Source organism: Peromyscus eremicus, chromosome 1 (genome assembly GCF_949786415.1).
Source record: "Peromyscus eremicus chromosome 1, PerEre_H2_v1, whole genome shotgun sequence".
Lineage (NCBI taxonomy): Eukaryota > Metazoa > Chordata > Mammalia > Rodentia > Cricetidae > Peromyscus > Peromyscus eremicus.
In genome coordinates, this window is record NC_081416.1 from 3,212,903 (window position 1) to 3,232,533 (window position 19,631).

General features: G+C 43.3%; 1 long non-coding RNA gene across 5 annotated transcripts in view; it reads right to left on the minus strand.

Moving 5' to 3' along the window:
- Positions 1 to 245: 245 nt before the first annotated feature.
- The window catches only part of LOC131905038 (uncharacterized), a 31,870-nt gene continuing 12,484 nt past the window's right edge, over positions 246 to 19,631 (minus strand). For 4 of the 5 annotated variants that reach the window (XR_009377839.1, XR_009377841.1, XR_009377835.1 and 1 more), the window contains 2 exons: positions 14,150 to 14,222; positions 246 to 487 (listed from right to left, as the gene is read on the minus strand). This is a non-coding gene — a long non-coding RNA (uncharacterized LOC131905038). Of the gene's footprint in view, positions 488 to 14,149; positions 14,223 to 17,410; positions 17,483 to 19,631 lie in introns of all 5 variants that reach the window. The other variant, XR_009377838.1, reaches the window with a different exon arrangement.

Here is a 19,631-nt window from a genome sequence, read left to right on the forward strand (position 1 = left end):
CTTGCAAGACGAGTTGAGCCTAGTTTCCTCAGGCTCTTGACTTCTCTGTTGAGGTATCGTAAGGTGGGCGGGTCTATCACATGACAGACACTCCTGCCTGCATGGGAACAGAAGCAAGATGCACTTCTCTGTGTTCTGGGCTAGGAGAATTCCGACTTCTTGGATGTAGTAGAAGGCCACACTCCCACTAGGGAGTCCATACTATTGGATGTATTTTGGATGCATACAACAGAGCTCATGAAAACTGGAGATAAAGACAGTTTTTATGAATGGGATTGAAGCCTGGGGAAACGACTCATCAGCAAAGCACTTTCCTTGCAAGCCCAAGGACCTGAGTTTGAGCCGCAGAGCTCACATTTAAAAAGCTTGGTGTGGTGGTAGCACACCCTTATTTCAGCACATGGTGGTGGCAAGGTGGACCCCTGGAGCTTACAGTTCAGTCAACTCAGCCTCACGTGGTGAACTTCAGGTCAGTAAGAGACTCAGTCTGAAAACAAAATAAATATCATCAGCTTCCAGAGGAACAATAGGGAAAGTTGGCCTCCCCCCACAACTGGGCTCCATATGCCTGCAAACATACACTCCTGCATGTGCACATGCGTATGTGTGAACACACAGACACACACAGTAAATGGGATTAAGATTTTGCTAGGATCTGAGGTCTCATAAAAGCTTTTGCTGTCCTTATAAGATTACCAAATTGCTACCAGCACATCCCAAGTGACAGCTTCTACCCTCAAAGTGCGTCTGCACATTTACGCAGAGAATGAACGGCTTGGCTCCAGCATTCCACAGAAAAGAGCCATTTCCTTCTGATGCCACCCTGTCACTTAATTGTCATTGTGAAGGAGTTCATTAACGCTCCCTTAATCCGTTATGAAGACTTAAAAGGCTTTCAGATCTAGTCAAACTCAAAACACATTTATTTGCTTTTACGATGATTGAAGTGATGTGCACTGTAAATAACCTTATGTTCAACACTTGGCGATATTAATTTCACTCGGCTTCATGACTTAAGGTCAAACACGTTCATCAAAGCTGCCATCATTAGCACAGTTTCCTTTTCTATTAAGCGGTTATGATCACTTACTATTAATGAGTCGTGAAGTTTTAATAAATTTTTGCTGGTGTGAAATTGCAAAACAGTAATTGTGGCACACGCTGTATGGATGGCCTGTTCCACAACTTAAATGTGGCCTACTATGGGGGGAAATACAAAAGAATGGCAGACAGTTAATTAGTTGCTGATATGGAACCCAAACAAACCTTGGCCATGAGAGAGAACGGACAAAACATGAAGAGCTTTTGTTGGTCACAGTGAGCTGTTTAATCACATGACCCCAGTTCTCTAAGAGTCCTGCTGGGTGTTGGGGGTGGATTTGGGGCTGAAGTCACTATTTCTGGCATGACTGTACTATAGCATGGGGCAGGATGAGGCTTTTGAAATAAAAGTGAACGTGGATGAAATGAATTGATGGGAATAGAACCGAAGAATTACCACCTCGAGGCTGGGCTGGAGCCGTGGGCTCCTGGGGCAGCATCAGAAATGGGGAGAGGAGTGCTTACACCCTCAAGGAGTTCTCTGCATGACACAAGAGGCTCTCCGGAGGACTGTGTTAAAATTCGGTGTTCAGTGCCCTCCCTCATCCATAAACGTTAGTTCCATAGTTCTGATTGGTGCCTAAACATCTGCATTCACCTAGCATTGTTTTGACAGAGCTGAGATACAAAAGTCATAAAAGGAATACTTGTCTGGAAATCCCAAGTCTCAGTTCTACGGAATTATATAGGAGCCAAGACTCTCAACATGTCTCAGGTCCTGTATGAAACACAAGACTATAAAACTTTTAGACTAATTTAATAACCCAGTAAGAAAAGTGTGATGTGTATAAAGAACATATAATAACCTAACACGTGTTTCCTCACAGGTACCAGGCATAGAGCTGAATATTTTATACACACAGTCAGTGTCAACCTCACTATAACCCATTTTACGGATGTGGAAACTGAGTTACAGAGGAATTAAGCAACTTACTCAGTTATATAGCCAGCTGACGATAACACCAAGATGTGTGTGTTCTCTTAGGCAGGTGCCAAGCAGCAAGCATGTTTAGGAAGGGGAAATGCATACCAGAGCGCTGACCTTGAAAACTCTTCACACTGTGTAGAGCAGGAGTCCAAAGCACAAGTTGTCCAGGGTGGCAGCTTTCAGGAGTCTCCCCAGAGCCTGGGAAACACACTGGTGTGCCCCAGAGTCTGTGCTAAAATGAAGGGTTGAGTGGGTTCTTAAACTCCTACTCCATACCTGCTTCTCATGTATGTTTGGATGATTGGGTCATGCTGTCATTTGATAAAATGGCTGAAAACGGGGGACCCAGAGCAAACGAGGAAAGGGGCATAGGTAAAAGTGAAGACCAGAGATGCTTGCAGAACTGAATCAGGTGAGGGTGAGATCAAGTTGAATGTTGCCTCCTGGCTCAGGGTTTGGTGGGAAAGGATAGCTAGGGGTCAGAAGATAAGCTAGGAGGCAGAGAGATAAGAAATTCAGTATTTATTTTAGAATTACCCATGGCCAGATAACTCATTCTCTTAGAAAGCTGTTGCAAGTCGCCAGTTTCTGAATGAGACTGAAGAAGACCCTGGTAACTGTTCCACACCGAGTACTATGTGAGGTCAGTAAATACCTATGTCCAGTCCTGTAAACAACCCACCATGGCTGTGTCTACAGGACAGAGAAGACTCTTGTTCCTGGGATTCCCATTAATATCTCAGCTCTCCTTGCTAAGCACCAGGCAGATGCCAGGCACTGGCAAAGCCTTCTGAATATTATCTCATTGACACCTCAGAATGGTCAATGAGGAAGACACAGTTGTATCTCCATTTCATATACAAATCTAATTCATGTACTGCACTGCCAAGGTAACATTATTTTGTGAAATTCCAAACCCTGTGTTCTTCCTCTCTGTCTGGGATGGCACAGGGGAGATCATGATCCATCTTTAAAATGAAGTGAGAAGTTGAATTGCTTCAGCTACACAGAGTGACCTGGACAGATGGTACTCTGCTAATTTACAACACGGCTGAGCCATTCCCACACATTTAAAAGCCCACCCCAGCTTGAGGTCACGGCTCCTGTAAGGACACACAGGCTGTGCAAATATAAGAACAGGTGAAAAGGAGCCGTGATACCGAGGTCCCACCAAGATGGACTAAGTATACAGAGAGAGAGAGAAAATCTGGCAGAAAAAAAAATTGACAAAGATGTCCTGTGACCTACCCAACACCTCATCCAATTGGATAATTTGCCCAGGAAATATTTCATTAGCCACTTCCTTACCCAGTAACCATCGCACACATCCATGTACGTTTGCAGATCTTCTGAACTCCCTGTCAAGAGACTTACTAACACAACAAGGGCCAGGTATCTCTGCCCCTCCAACACCGTCTGAATGGCTGTTTCCCCGGGTTTGCCAAGATCAGGAGAAAGGCCGAGCTGAAGCTGGCAAAGGCCCCCGTCTGTGTTCTTCATAACGGGGTTGTCTTCTTATTCTTGGCAGGAGTAGTGTCATCTGGCCTTTACCTCATTACGTTTGTCTAGAATTTTCCCCATCTGGGAGGGAAATCTGATAAATGACTTGAACACAAAGTTGTGCCAACATAGAAGCAAGAATAATGGGGTGGAAACTGGCAACTATCTCAGGAAAACATGTTTCCAAACAGAGAGAGAAGCTGAGATGGCCCAGGGCCCAGACTCCAGAGTGAGACTCCCTGTGGTGGGGTGACTCCCTCTCTGGCTGAGGTCATTCAAAAGCTTGGTTCAAGGGTATAAGAATTCACTATGTACTACATTACAACAGCCATTGACTTCATTTTACATGGTATAAACAAACACTAAAAGCTCGGCTTTGTTGAGCACTGACTGACTCTGTGTGTGTGTGTGTGTGTGTGTGTGTGTGTGTGTGTGTGTGTGTGTGTGTGTGTGTGTGTAGCAAATGTTCTGCTAAGTACAGCTAAGGGCATCACCTCTGACTGATACACCAGCTAGGTACTGATGGGTCTGACTCTCAGGACAGGACTCAGCATGGCTCTCAACCCCCAGGAACGGGACAATATCAACAGTGGTTCTTTCCCCTAATGGCACCATGGGTGATTTCTCTTTGCTTATCTATTCATTTTAAATGTTTAGTGTTGAGCAATCAGTTCATACAACAAAAGAACATCAAACTCTGTTTATAAAGATGTATCTGTTCACTGATCAGATACAAGAGGGACAGGCACGGAAAGCCAATCTCTGTTGTGAGAAAACCAGAGGACAGCTATGTCCCAACAGCAATGAACACCTGCTGTTTTTGACCTTGTTTCTGAAATGCCCTTCCTGGTGCAGAGAAACTGGAGACCCTGACGAAGGGCTGGTTCTAGGACTGAGGATAAAGATGAATCTATTGTGGTGATAAAAGTGAGGAGATACTCAGAAGTATCATGGGAGCATGTCAAATGAAAGGGCATTTGAGAAAATCTGAGTGAGAAAATTAATAGTGATAAAATAGGAAACCATGGGCTATAATATTGAGAGTAATAAATGAATAAATTGAAAGGTTGAAGAGGAATAGGTTATTTACATAGTCTCAAAGACTGTCACCTTGGGTTAATACTTAATCACTGTCAGGCAGGGGTGAGGAGAGTAATTTTATAGTAGAGAAGCTTGACAGATTTCTTAACCTAGTGATTAACGTCAACATCATCAACATGAGGCAGTCAGCATCGTGTAACACCTTCTTAGGAGGTCTGGAAAGGACTCTACTCACTTCTGTGACATTCTTGCTAGACATGCTAACCTCCATAAAATCAAAACATCAGACAAGCCTCAAATACTACAGGTTCTACAAATTATCTGCTCTCTTGCCTGAGTTAATTTTAAACGTCAACTTGATACACCCCAGAGTCACCTGAGAAGGAGGTCTCCATTGAGGCTAAGCAGGTGGCTAAGCAAGGCATGAAACAGTGCCCCTCCATGGTTTCTGTATCATGTTCCTGCTTGAGTTCTTAACCTAACTTGCTTCAGTGATGGGTTGTGACCTGGAAGTGTAAGCGAAATAAACTCTTTCCTCTTAGAATTGTTTTGGTCAAAGTGTTTTATCACAACAACAGAAAGGAAACTAGAACACATAATTTTCAGAAGAAATCAGGATCATAAGATTTGGGGAAAGACTTGGAGGGGGAGATACTAAACAGGATGATAGAAATGCAAATGTGGTACTAAACTTGGACCATTCATGAAATTTTATGAAGTCTGAAGATTAAAATGCAGAGATGCTAGCTAGCTTCAGGTCTTGCTGTTTGTGTTTTAGAAATGAGAATGTCTTTATGTGCAGTTAACATACAAAAAGAGTATCGGATGTGATAATTCTCGTGTTTTCAGGGCAAAGAGTGTGCAATTTGCCAGGCTTTTGGAGGGTTTTAGATTGCTTTACAAAATATTTAAAAGTCACTTACGTACCAGAATGGATGGACTACATGGCCTGGGCTGTGAACATAAATGCAGAAGCCACTCTATCTCCACTTAGAGGTGACCTCAAGACCTAGTGCTGAGTCAAAATTTCCTTAAAGCAGACAGGGTTCTTTCTATACCTTCAAGTTTTCCATCATACAGCATATATGTATATATATTTTATCTTAAGGCATTTTTACAGGATGAAAATGAACCTTCTATCTCAATTAAAAACATGCCTTCGAAGGGCCCACAATGCCAATAGTCCCACTGGCATAAGCTAGTTGCCAAAATTAATGCCAGGAGTACTGAATGAGGTGAGGTGCTGAATGGTTTATTAGCTATGAAGAAGTTATTAATGAGTTTTGATTCTGGCAATAATTAAATACCAGGGCCAATTTTCAGGAGATTAATTAGATGAGATCATCTGGATTGATGGTTCCAGGTAAATCCTAAGTATGGCCAATGGTCCAGCATAAACACGCTGTCATTATCACACTCATTATGCTCATCATTATCATTGTAATTGCAAACGGTTTTCTTAGCAGATCTTTCTCTTCTGCCTTGCAGGTGGGCACACTCCAGGCTCATTGCGAGGTAGCATGCAATAACTTAAGGATGCATTAGAAGGGTGTGGGTGTGTCAGAAACTGTTTCTTCCATGGTGGAAATTACAAATTCATCAGAGCAGTGGCCATTTGTGCTGAGACAGTGATTCACTCAGGGACATCCCCGTGCAAGACTCAATAACCAGGAGACTGCTTTAAGGTCACACATATTGGCCTATAATTGGTTCCTGCCAGAGAGTCAAAGGCGAAGGAAAGGTCTGTGAAAATCGCAATTTAAAAGTGTTTCTGGTTTATTTTTCCATCTGTAACTTCTATAAAACAGTGACCTAAGAAACTCAGGCTGGTCATGTAGTCAGGATGAAAAGGTAGTTTTAAATGGCATGCCCGGTAAACTAATTGGTTTGTAACTAGGGAAGGGGAAAAAAATGGAACTCCATATCTACTGCCAACAAAATAAAAAACTAGGCACCTCGACCAGTTTTCCCACTGAAAATAGCTTAAAATGCTGGCAAAACATTGTGAACACCCTCTGAAGTGCTCTGAGGAGCTGGCGAGAAAATAAGGAACACTGGGGCGGAAAAATGAAGTGAAGATGTAAACCCAAGAAGCAGGCAGAAAATGGAGCAGCTTTCATCCCGGGGCATTGGCAGAACCACGGCTATTGATGGAGCCTGGATTTCCCCAGGCTCATGCGGCACCAGAGACAAAGGACAGGTCCACTTAGGAGGAAGGAGTCCAAGAACAGACCTTTATTAATGGAACCAGAATCCCTCACTGTAGGGAGAATGAGAAACGACTCCACCACCCCCTTACCACCAATGGGACCACCAACAAATGTGCTGCCTTTGAGCCCCAGAACCAAAGGACAGAAGAAGAGAGTCCCTGAGAATCTGTACTGACCCTATGGTCTCCACTTGGGGTGCAGCCTGAATTCTTATGATCTGTCCTCAAACAACAATTCTAGTGGTCTTGGATTAGTGGTGAGTCCAGGCATCAGCAAACCCTCTCTGAAGGGTACCATTCAGCCCAACAAAGAAGAATCGTCACATACAACTCCCAGAACAAGGGACTTTAAGGATCCCTTAGAAAAATGGGCAAAAAGAAATATCAACTATGACTTAAAATCCTGAAATTAGTGTAGGCAGAACATGAAATTATAGAAACAAAAGATAAGATTAAATACCAGCAGGTCAAAGAGACATCACAGATGACCAAGCAGGTGCAGCTGGAGAGGGAAGTAAAGAAAATATCCAATCTGTAGTCCAGAGACACCGAGGACTTCAGGCACTTGTATTTGGAGAAATATTGAGAAGCAGGGAGGGTGGACGAAAGGTTTGACAGAGGTCTGAATCAGTGGCTCTTGGCTGGGGCAATTTTGGGACATTTGGCAACATCTTGGTAGATGTTTGGATATCATTGCTGTTTGGAATATGCTGATACCTGGCAGACAGAGTTCACAGAGGCTCATGATCCATTCCTAGGGCTGCCCTGATCGATAAAGGATGACATCAGCATGCTGAGATGAAGAAGCCATGCTCTCTGCAGAGCTCCACATTGCAAGTGAGGCAAAAATAATATTGGAATGAATAAAAGAATCCAATCCATATGACCACACACGTAAAACATTAATACACTAAATGGAGAGAATAAATATATCCTTTCTTTCCTTTCTTTCTTTCTTTCTTTCTTTCTTTCTTTCTTTCTTTCTTTCTTTCTTTCTTTCTTTCTTTCTTTCTCTTGTGTCTGTGCATGCTCGCCCATGTGTGCAGGCATATGTTACAACATGAATGTGGAGGTCAGAGGACAACTTTTGGGAGTCATTTCTCTTTTTATTATGTGGGCTCTAAGAATAGAATTTAGGTCTTCAGTCTTGGTGGCAAGTGAGTACTCTTAACAGCTGAGCCATCTCACCAGCTTACTTTCCTTCCTTTTAAATGCTAGCACTTTTGCCAACTGGTCTAATAATAAATATTTTAAAAGCCAGGGCACATTAGGATTCTATACACTATTCAAATATATCCATATACTATATATATTTGAAATTTCCTAAGTTGAGAAGTTTACTGAAAATGGAAAGAAAGAACCATCCAGAGAAAAAAGACAGACCACTCCGGAAAAAAAAAAGTAGTCAGTTTGTCAGCATCAAGAATGGAAATGGAGAGATGAGAATGGCATTTTCAGTATGCTGGGAGAAAAATGCTGTCAACATGGAATTTTATACAAAGTGAAAATACATTGCAAGAACAAGAATAAGGCACGCTCAGACAGACCAAAACTGAGTTTTTTCAATGGCAACCCTTCACTAAAAATTTTTTCAAGCATGGAGTAGAGGCAGAAGGAAAGGGACCCACATGGAAGAAGGTCTGAGATGCAGGAGAGCTCTGAAAAATAACCGTGTTTAAATGTGAACACCCATTTCCAGAATGATCTTCCTCATAATCATGCCCACAGTTAAATTCCAGAGTTTTATTTGAAGAAAGCTAATGTGGGAAATGCTGCACCAGACAAATGCATGATGTTTACCCCTTCCAAATACATGTGAAACATTTAAGAATTTCACCATATGCTCGGCCATAAATAGGATAAGAGACACTGGTTCCTGGGGCAGCATCAATTTACACCTCATCTTAATATCAATCTAGTTTTATGTTTATCCCAGACAAATCTTCCTGTTGGAGTGTGAATGTACATGTATATATCCAAAGACCTATTAACATAAATTATGTTCTCTTCATAATGTAGTTAACTCAGAAATCAGTAACAATAGTCAGTGTACTGAGTACCCCAACTCAGAGGATTGAGGCTTTGTGGTAATTTGCATGAGAATGGTTCCCATGGGCTGGGATGTTTGAATGCTTGGTCCTTAGTTGGTGGAACTGTGTGGGGACGGATAAGGAGATGGGACCTTGTTGGAAGAGGTTGTCCCTGGGATTGGGCTTTGAGGTTTCAAAAGCCCACACCAGGCCCAGTCTTTCTCTCTCTGCCTCCAACTTGTGGATCAGATGTGTGATCTTAGCTGCTGCTCCAGCGCATGCCTGCTGGCATGCACTCACCCTCGGGAACTCTAAGGAAGCTCCCAATAAACATGGAATTTTATACAAAGTGAAAATACATTGCGAGAACAAGAATAAGGCACGCTCAGACAGAGCTCTTCTTAAGTCACCTTGGTCAGGATGCCTCTTCACAGCCATAGAACAGTGAGTGGGACGGGCTGCTAAGGAGGCCCCTGTCACCCTTGCACACGACGTAGCTCTGTGCTAGGGGTGACAAGTCTAGAGACCCCAAGTCGACTTGCTCTATCTGCCACTTAGTGCTCAGCCCCTAAAAGCAGAGCTGCTTCTCAGCAAAACAATGTCCGGCTTCACAGTTGTAGTTTGTGGATTTTGCCTGGGAGGTGAAACAGACCTCAAAGACACCCCCTCACCAGTCTCCAGTAGAACTGACTTCATCTGGAGCACGTGGAGAAGCCACAGCTGAGGGAGCTTCCCGAACACGTGAAGGTTGTGGCGAAAGGCAACTGAGGACCCGGCAAGACGCAGTGGAGAATATGGGCTCGAGTGCTCAGAAAAAGGGGGAGAGACGTGAAAAACACTCCCTCAGGGACTGTCTCTGCAGGGAATGTGAATTCGGTTGGGTTGGTTATCCCCAAGCCCAGAGCAGTGCTGACAGCAGTGGGACCCACCGTGCGTGACTGGGAGACTCTACCAAGGAGCATCTAATAGCGTAGGGGCAGAGGAATAACAAGTCTGATGAAAAACATGAGCGTACACATCCAAGAAGGTGTCGGCTCCAAGTATGATGAATGTAAACAGCTTCAGAGGCATACCACAGAAAAGATGCTGAACCACACGCCGAGAGAGAAAAGCCACGGAAGCAGGAAGATGAGAATAATCATTGTGCTATGAAGGCGTTCCAAACGATGGTCTGCTGACTTCTCAGCAAGAACGATGGAGGTCAGAAGTCTGTGGTATGATGTACTCAAAACACAGAAACATTAAAAAAAAAGAGTTGTCAACCCAAGATTTTATATTGAATAAAATTAGCTTATGAAAATGGAGGCACAAAAGGCATCCCAGATAAACAAAAACTGAAATAATATGTTGCCAGTCAAGCTGCCTTACAGAAAATGTTAAAAGTAGTTCTTTAGGATCCCAGATGGTAATTTGATTCTCTGTGGAAAAAAAATTAAGAGAGCTGGTAATTTTATGTGTAATTACACAAAGCAGATTAATGTATATTTTCTTCTTTCTCCCCTTGACTGAATTAAAATGCACTGTCAAAAAAAAACAGCATGTATATAATTGTGTTGAGGATACAATCTATAGAAATATAAAATATTTTTACAAGTAAAGGTTTTTTGTTTTTTTAAAGTGTGTTTGTTTCTTTTCTTATGACAAAATGTCTGAGAAAGGCACCTTGAGGGAAAAGGTTTGTTCAGGCTGGTAGTTTGTAGGGGAAGCTGGGAGCAAGAGTGTGAGGCGGCTGGTCACAGCGCTCCTGCAGCTAGCATGTAAGGAAGGATGATGTGTGCATTCAGCTTGTGGGTGTGTGCATTTGGGGTGTGCCTGCTCCCTGGAAATGCCCTGACAGACAGCAGAGCTGTGTCTCCCAAATGACTCTAAGTCCAGTCACGCTGACAATGAAGGATTAACCATCCCGAAAGGTAAGTGTAATAAGAGCCACACTGAAAGGGAAGTTCAGCCAGTCAGTCAAATCCTTCCAAATGAAAGTGAGTCATTGTTTAGATGTGTCTGGCATTCTGCATCTGCAGAACATTCTGTGTTTGGATAAAAAACATTTGAAAAAAATGTGTCCATGCTGAACATATAAAGCCTTTATCCTGTCATTATTATTTAAAAATACAGCATAAAATTATTTATGTAACATTCATACTGTGTTGGGTATTATAAGTAATCTAGAGATCATTTAAAATGAGAGAATGTGTATAGGTCTTGTAAAAATACTACATCATTTTATGTAAGGGGTTTGAATATGGACATCTGTGTATCTACCTTCCATCTATCGAAAGGTCTGGAATCAGTTTCCCAGAAAACCATAGAAGACAGTACAACTGCATCCTTTTTTTCCACTTTTCTCTTGACTAATTTAAAGTGCAATTGTATGAAACAATATGCTTATTTTATTTTTAGAGCAACATCATACATAAATATAAAATATTTGACAATAATGAATCCAAGAAGATGGATAGAAAAAAAATGCTGCATTGGAGCAAGAAACTGACACCAGTCAGATCTACAAGAACTGCCATCCTGAGAGGATGATGAGCAATTTTCCAGATAGTGTGTCCTTTCAGGGTGGTAGTTAAGAATGATCATTGAAGAAATGAGTAGTGATTGCTGACGGTACCGCATTTGGGGGGTGGGGGTGGGGCGTAAAATGTTCAACAAGTAACTGTGATGATGGCCACACAGCTTAAAGAATATGCTACAATCATCGAATTGTGCAGTGTAAATGGAGATCTCCATGAGAGCGTTTTAAAAATTATAAAGTAAGAAAAGAAGTTACAGAATGGCAGATAATTACATTAGATATAATTGCGAGAAATGGCTTACAGACTATGAAAAGAACTTCTACAAATAGGTAATAAAAAGAACCCAACAGAAAACTGAGGGAAAACTACCACAGCTGTAGTCCATAAAGATATTAGACGATCTACATTAATAATCAGACATTAATACTGAAATCCCAGTGATGTACTTTTATAACCACCAGATAGACAAGCAGCTCTGATAACTCCAAGCCTCAAGACAGATTTGGTCCATTGGGAACACACCAGACCAGCAAGATGACTTAGTGGTAAATGTGCCTGCTGGACAAGCCAGGAGACCTGTGCTGGACCCCAGAACCTATATAAGAGTGGAGAAGAGGCATGATTCCATAAAGTTGCCCTCTGATCTCCATATGCATACCATGGCATATATACCCCTAGTCTTCATATGTTTGCCATGGTGTATTCACACCCTGACATGCACATGCATGCCTTGGTATATACCCCAATTCTGATGTCTTCGTGCATGCCTTGGTGGACACCCTCACTCTAATGTCCACATGCATGCCTTGGTGTATACACCCACCACACACAGCATGCACATACTCATGTAATGCTAGTAAATGCATAAATAAATAAAAAACTGATGGAGGAAATGCAACTTTTGGAAAATAATTTGGGATTATCTAGTTAAACTGAATGTGTATATACCATGAGTTGGTAAGTTTATCTTGTCTACTTTAAGGCAATGCAATCCAAATTCAGCAGCCACCAGCAAATGAACCACTGAAATGTGGGAGTATAAATTGCAATGTGCGCAACATAAACCATTCACTGGATTTCAAAGACACCATACTGGGAAAAGATGATGTAAACTAACTCATTAATAATTTATGTATAGGCTACATGTTGACATCATAATGTTTTAGATATATTAGGTTACTAAGTGTTATTAAATTGATTTCATATTTATACTTTACTAGAAAAATTTAGATTATTTATGTAGACTTCTGTTGAATACCATAGATGTGATGATTAACATTGGTTTCCAACTTGACAAATGGGACTGAACTTGTCTGGGAAGGAGTTTCTAGTTGGCTTAATTGAGGTGGAAATACTCACCCTGACGGTGGGTAACACTATTTGGCTAGGGTCCCTAACTAAATTAAAGGAGAAGAAAATCTGAGAATTGGTATCTACCCTTCTCTGCCTTCCTGCCTGTGGATGCAATGTGACCTCTCTGCCTTCCTGCCTGTGGATGCAATGTGACCTCTCTGCCTTCCTGCCGGTGGATGCAATGTATCCTCTCTGCCTTCCTGCCGGTGGATGCAGTGTGACCAGCTGCCTCACACCTTGACTGTCCCACAAAACCGTGAGCCAAAATAAACCCTTCCTTCCACAGTTGCTTTTGTCTGTTACTTTGTTACAATAAAAGTGAACTAATTCACTACCTCAGAGAAACCTTGTAAAAGAATATCTAAGACACACAGAAAATAGTATGCCCAGCAGCCTTGTCCATGGGAGCAAAAGAAAAACCAAAATAATAATAATAATAATAATAATAATAATAATAATAGCAGTAATATTAGAGAAAGGAAGGAAGAGAGGGAGAGAGAGAGGGAGGGAGGGAGGGAGGGAGGGAGGGAGGAAGGAAGGAAGGAAGGAAGGAAGGAGACAAACTAGAAACATTAAAATTTGGAACAACCCAGATACCCTCAGCAATTGAGTGAACAGTAATTTTCACACACTAAAACAATGGAAACTTGTATCAAAGTGAAAATGAAAGAGCTACAGCTACATGCTTCTGCAGAGAAGAATCTTAAAAAACATCACCAATTGAAAAAAGGAAGTTCCCAAGCAATGCACATGCCAGGCATGAGCCATGGATACAATGGTTCAACACACATAGGTGAAGGAATTCCAAGCATAGTGGATACAAGCATTTTGAGTGGAGAAACTGAATGTCTTATGTGGTGGTATTGTGTTCCCCAAAATATTGTGTACCCTAATAAACTTATCTGGGGTCAGAGAACAGAACAACCACTAGATATAGAGGCCAGAAAATGGTGGCACACATGCCTTTAATCCTATCACTTGGGAGGCAGAGATCCATTTGGATCTCTGTGAGTTTAAAGCCACACTAGAAACAGCCAGTCATGGTGACTCACGCCTTTAATCTCAAGAAGTGAGCCTTTAATCCCAGGAAGTGATGGCAGAAAGAAGAAAGGTATATAAGGTGTGAGGACCAGGAACTAGAGACTGGTTAAGCTTTTAGGCTTTTGAGCAGCAGTTCAGCTGAGATTCATTCTGGATGAGGACTCAGAGGCTTCCAGTCTGAGGAAACAGAATCAGCTGAGGATTTGGCAAGGTGAGGTAGCTATGGCTTGTTCTGCTTCTCTGATCTTCCAGCATTCACCCCAATAACTGGCTCCAGGTTTGTTTTTATTAATAAGATCTATTAAGATTCTTGCTACAGTCTTAGGTAGGGTTTCTATTGCCATGAAGAGATACCAGGACCACGGCAACTCTTATAAAGGAAACATTTAATTGGTGGAGCTAACAATTCAGAGGTTTCGCCCATTACCTTCATGGTGGGACATGGCAGTGTGCAGGCAGACATGGTGCTGGAGAAGGAGCTGAGAGTTACACATCTTGATCTGCAGACAACAGGGAGTGAACTGAGTGTCACACTGAGTGAAATTGAGCAAAGAAGACCTCAAAGCCCACCCCACAGTGACAAACTTCCTCCTACAAGGCCACACCTATTCCAACAAATCACACCTCCTAATAGTGCCACTCCCTATGAGTTTATGGGGCCAGTTACATTCAAACTACCACACTGAGGGATGCTGACAGGTGGAGACACATAGCATAGGTGAGGGTCTCACTGGATGGTAATGGTGTGTTCTTGTCTAGTAATTATTTTAAAACTTCACACACATGCTTCTGTTCTCTTCTGAAAGTCCAATGTGAGTGCTCAGCCTTTAAAGGATACCCATTATCAATCCTTCTAAGGTTCAGAGAACATCACAGAAGAGTGGGTGAGAAGAACGTAGGAACCAGAGAGTAGGGAGGAGTGCTGGGAAGCACTGTCTTCTGGGTATGACACGGGCTTTGAACTCACAAACTGACAGCAGCTGTGGTTACCCACACAAAATGAGCCCATCAGCATTCCATCATGGACAGGGGAGGGGCTCATGATGCTCCACCCCCTTGAGAAGCTATTGACAATTCATGATTGATGGGGAAACACATCAGCAACCCTAATTAAACTCAGGGACACACACACACACACACACACACACACACACCATGAAACTAAAGAGGTTTGCTGGCAAGAAGTGGTTGAACAGGAAGGGGAAGAAGATGAGAGATGTTAACAGGATGTCTATGAAAATGACCAAAAACATTGTATACATTTATGCAATTGTCAATGAATAAAAAAATAGTTATAAAGATGAGAACAGGTGAAATCAAAGGGAAGATATTAATGGGGTAAAGCAAAAAAAAATTACTTAGGAAAAAATAGTAGTAAAAGATTGTCTTTGTTAGAAAAGAAAAAGAAAAAATTCTTTTGTTACAAAGTCTCGGAGCCCACACCTGTGCGGCTGATGCTGGCCCAGTAGAGAGGACTAGAAGGCACAGGCGTAAGTTCTGAGGGCTAGCACGGTCTTTCTGGACTTTTGCTCTCTGACCATTTTCACATTAAAGCAGCACAGCTGGGCTCTTGATGGTTCTAAAGTAATGAGTATTCTGTTCTGCCAAGCCTGGAGCAAACTTCCCAGGAATTATTCCAGATCTGGGTCAGTGCAACCCTGGTAAGTTCACATCAGTTAGTTCTGCCCTCCAAGACCTCCTGTGACCAACCTGACCTGAAAACTCAACCTCTCTGTGGGAGCTAATTTTACCTGAGTTCTTTGATAGAGTGAGAAATGTTTGTTAGGCTTTACGTTTTAATGCTATTCTAATGGTCACCTTTGGTTTTCACTTTGCTTGTTAGAACAGAAACTCGACATGCTTTTTTGTTGGTACCTTTCGTGTTATTTAGACTGCTTCAAAGTCCCTGGGAAACCAGGTTTGGGGTGAGATGACACTATTTTTCTGTAGTGAGAGGTAAGTAGCTTTAGGTAAGTAACCTCAAGCAAAGCTTTCAAACCCTGGGCACGATTGTTAATATCTACTAGGGTTCCACAGTCCATGGTGAAGGGGTGTGGCCCATTCCTTCTCCCCCTGCCCCCATGGGCTCTGGTTCAACAGCAGGACAAAGGAGAGTAAAGCAAGCATGTCTCCCCCATCCTTTCCCTGCAGAGATATTAGTCAAGGAAGAGACCCTGGATTACTCTCAATGACTGTCCTACTGCTTTCCATGGAAGTTTCTTTCACAAGTGGCCCAACAATGTTTATAGTGGACTGATCTATCTCCTGCTAGCACTTCAAATATTATAGGACAAAGTGGAACAAACCTCCTACCCTCTCCTCTGCTTGGGGGAATGTAGCTGCTGGCTCTGGAGAAAGCCTTTTCTATCCATGTGGAGCTCCATTATGATGGAAGCCCAGCCAGGGTATGGCAACAGGGAGACAAGCAAATGTAGCAATAATCCTCAGGCACTATTTTTATGGAATAGCATGTGTATGCTTTAGTTCCTACAGATAAGTGCGTCATTTGACAGTAAAACTAGTCAGAATCTTGCAGTCAGTGATCTTTTAAATCCAGGGCCTTGTGCATGCTAGGCAAGTGCCTTACCATCCATCTACACCTCTAGCTCAAGAGTGATTATTTTTTCAAATGATAAACAACTAGTCATCTTGTGCCTAGTTTTAAAAACAAGGGTCTATCACTTGCCCTTGTTTAAAAAAATCACCCCACTGTATCTATCCATTCTTTCCTCCTTCTAACCATCCATCCACCCTTCTACTCACCCATCCATCCACCCACTCATCCATTCATCCACCACCCACCCATCCATCCACCTACCCACCCATCCATCTACCCATTCAACTACCCACTCACCCACCCAAATGATACTTACTGAGCACCTCCTATGCTCAACAAGTTCTGGGCACTGGAAACAAGCAGTGAACTTAATAGTCTTAGAACTAACATTCTTATGGGAGGGAAGGTACAGAGAAATGATCAAAGGATACATTCATTAAAAGGAGGAGATTGAACTTATAAGTGCTATGTAGAATATTAAAATAGGGTGCTGTGTCAGAGAAGCCAAGAGCTACTTCAGGTTTCCTTGAGACGGTAGTGTTTAAGCTGAGACCCATGTGATAATAAAATCTAGGTGGAAAACACTTCAGGAAGGAAGAACAGCTCATGCAAAGGTCCAAAGATTGGCATGTGGTGTGCTCAAGAAACAAGAGATGCCCCATGCACTTGGGCAGATTGCAGGAGCCCAGAGGTGGGCTAAAACAAAGCCTAATCTCCAGCCTCTGGGATAGAACTTGTATCACCATCCAGCACTTAAGGATTTGCTCAGGCTGTTTGGCACCTATATATACTTGGCCTGGGGTACATGAGTGGGATAGTCATTAGGTCATAGCAGGACCACATAATCCCCAGGGAACAATCACCATGAGATGACTAGCAAGATAGCAAAAGGCTCCCTTCCCTGGTCTAAGCACATGGTCCTAGAGGAAACACGTCAAGGGGAGAAGTCTGATCACACAGGATCCACTTAAGACATCTGACTCTCCCACTGGAAGAAGTTCCAGTGGACAGGTCTATGTCTTGTCAGCACATCCTGTCTCGTGAGCAGTTAAAATAGATTTCAAATGAATGTGATGCATGGTTAGATTTAAAGATTCCTTGGGGAAATACGCTTTCTCCTCATAGACCTACCTCGGTAACTCCCCTTTCCTGTGTCTTGAGCCCCTGCTGTGCGCCACACAGCTCTCAGGTACTCTTTCTATCCTATCAAGCATCAGAAAATCGAGATATAGAGAGATAAATTAACTTGCCCACAACTAGAAAGGGGCAAATACAAAATCTAAATGGAGTCATACTGTTTATTTTTGTTTTTACCTGTGTGTGTGTGTGTGTGTGTGTGTGTGTGTGTGTGTGCGATACACAGAAGTGGAAGTCAGAGGTCAGTCTTGTGTGTCAGTTCTCATCATCTACCTTGTCTGAGGTAGAACTTCAGTAACTCTAGACCACTCCAGCCCAGCTGAAGTGTGGCAACTGAGCCTGACACAGATAGCTGGAGTGTGGCAACTGAGCCTGGCATAATCAGTGGCCTCTTAAGGTAGGCTGAGGCACAGAGAAATGTGAAATTCCACCTTTGGAGAACAGGTGGAGAACACTTGTCCGTTCTGAACTGTGAAGGCTAAGAGTGCAGTTCAAAGGCCAGAATGAGGCTTGGTAGAATAGATTACCTTTAAAAATGCCCCCAAATTCCATGCCTCTCCTATCATGGGTCCCCTGCAAAGTGATTTTGCAGTTCCTCCATCCAGATGTCATCTACTTCCCTACTTGTGACTCGGGGCTGACCTTTGACCTTCGTTAGCCATTGATCACAGTGGATGTGACCTACCCACGGGACCAGTTCTTAGCCCTGGCTATCAGGGTCCTCCAGCACTTCTGACATTGCCATGCACATGAGCTCTGCTGTCTGATGGTGTGGGGGACGGACAAAGAGCTTGGTCATTTCAGCTGAGGCCAACCTGGAGCAGTGAGGCTAAGCTGCTCTATGACTAACTCCATGGGTAAGCTTTGTTAAAACAAAAACAGCAAACCCACAGACCCATGGAGGCTGTCAGCTTCCAAGTGTGAAGTAGTGTGTAACACAACAGCTCTTTGATCTGGCTGGTGGTGAGCACGGATATAAAATGGGTGAATGCAAGGACAAGGGAGAGTGGGGCCATACAGAAACTGGGGCTCCAGGGGTGGGGGTGGTGGGCTGCACACCTCACCCCTGCTGGCCTTAGTACAGAGTGAACGGTGGGAGGAGCAACCCTGGGGCCTTCTTTTCTTGGATATGTTTCAAGGACTTAACAGCCTCTTCAAGTGAACAAAACTAGCTCTCATGCTGGTCCAGAATCTTCTGGAAATAGAATGCACACAGGGTAGTGTGGAGAGTTAGGGGTGGATTGGCAAAGCTTGTAGCGGCCTTGAGTCCCTGATGTGCCAGGGCCGTTGACTCACATTTAACCTTGCAACCATAGACTTGTATCAACTAAACCTCAGGCAGAGGACCTGCCAAATAGGCTGGGCAGAGACTGCAGAGGGCAAGGGACGCCACCCGTCACACATTCCAGACATCTCTCATGCAATTAGTGGGATGGAAACGTGCTGTTCATGATCAGCAGTATCAAAGAGAGTGTTTTGCACTCTGCAGGTGCTCCTCTCAAGCACCATCTGTCGCCACTGGCCTCTCTTCTCAGGGGCACAGCATTCCAACAGGAAGAGCCACATGGAAGACAGGGGTGGAATTAAACTTGGAGTGTGTTTACCGTGCAGTGCAGGCATGGGTCGGGGCAGAGGAGAGCTATGAGTTGTCCTTAGCAAGTGGCTACTTGGGATACCAGATGGAGGGTGGAGTAAACCAGCCCTCACTAGGCGCCACCCCCAATTGCTCTTCAATGGTTCTGCTCTCCTAAATCCCCCGCTGACAGATGTCTATACTGGGCTCCACTCCTTCACAGCCATTCCTGCCGCCAGACACCAAGCATCGCACGCCAATCCGATATTCACTCACGCTCTGGAGTCACAGACCAGGATAGAATTATGACCTAGGTCAGACCTTAGCTCAGTGACACTGGGCCAGACACTTCCCAGCTTCTGTTGTTCTTGTCTGTCAAATGGGGTTGCAGGCAGCAGCCCCTTGGCTGCGGGGGCTGTGGTGAAGAGCAAATGGCACAAGACCATCATTTTAAACCCGTGTTCTGGTATCACGACGTGTTCATCACTAGAATCCTCACTGGGCTTGGGGTGAGGGATGGGAGCATTAGATGTGTGATAAGATCTTATACAGTTGCGGGTCAAAGGCCACCTGCTAGCAGGATTCTTTCTTGCTTGAGGAAGTACTTTTTCTAGGAAGAGCTTCAGCTGAGTAGATGTGAAG